Below are 744 nucleotides of genomic sequence, written 5' to 3'. Positions count from 1 at the left end.
TTGTCGGGCATAAACCGGTCCGTGGCGCAAAAAAGGTTGGGGACCGCTGCTTTAGACTACGGTGACCTGGCTGACTGAGAACCTTCACAGACATGCGGCATGAGTTACTTACACATTTGTGAAAGCACCATTAATGCTGAAATATATGAGTCTGGATGCCAAATTGGCCTCATCTAATCTTTAAAGGGAAAGATTTTCATTTTTAAACTACAACAACCTTTTTAATAGCATCACTATACTGCTGATAGAAAGAGGAAGGTGTGAGAAGGAGTAAATCATTAGCAGTACACAAAGAGAGGCTGAGATTTCACAGTTACAACAGAAACATGTCATGTTTCATGAACCTCGTGTTTGTGTAGAAACAGGTTTCTGAGACAGTGCACAGTGTATGATGGCTCAGTCAATGAGCTGAAGATTCATAAATGCACAGATCTGTTCTCTGACAGTCAAATTATATAATACAGCTTACAGGCGACTCAGTGAAGGTGAAGGTTTTAATGGCATCATGGATCAAAAGAAGGTGTTTGCATTCACCGTACAATGCCTGAGCAAGCACACGTGACTGTTAGACACGTTATCTGTGACTCACATTGGTGATAGTAAAGAACATACTGCATTACTTTAAAAGTAAAGAGTAAAGTAATGAGTAATACTTTACTGTTACTGAGTAAAGACTTTGACACTGGTCAGTTCACATGAGGGCGATAAAAAAAGACTGAGGTCATTTTGCATGTCAAACAGTTT

Source organism: Mchenga conophoros, linkage group LG20, assembly GCF_057382185.1.
Source record: "Mchenga conophoros isolate Kocher_MC1m ecotype Shallow Benthic linkage group LG20, M_conophoros_male_GT1.1, whole genome shotgun sequence".
Taxonomy (NCBI): domain Eukaryota; kingdom Metazoa; phylum Chordata; class Actinopteri; order Cichliformes; family Cichlidae; genus Mchenga; species Mchenga conophoros.
Note: the sequence above shows the minus strand (reverse complement) of the source record.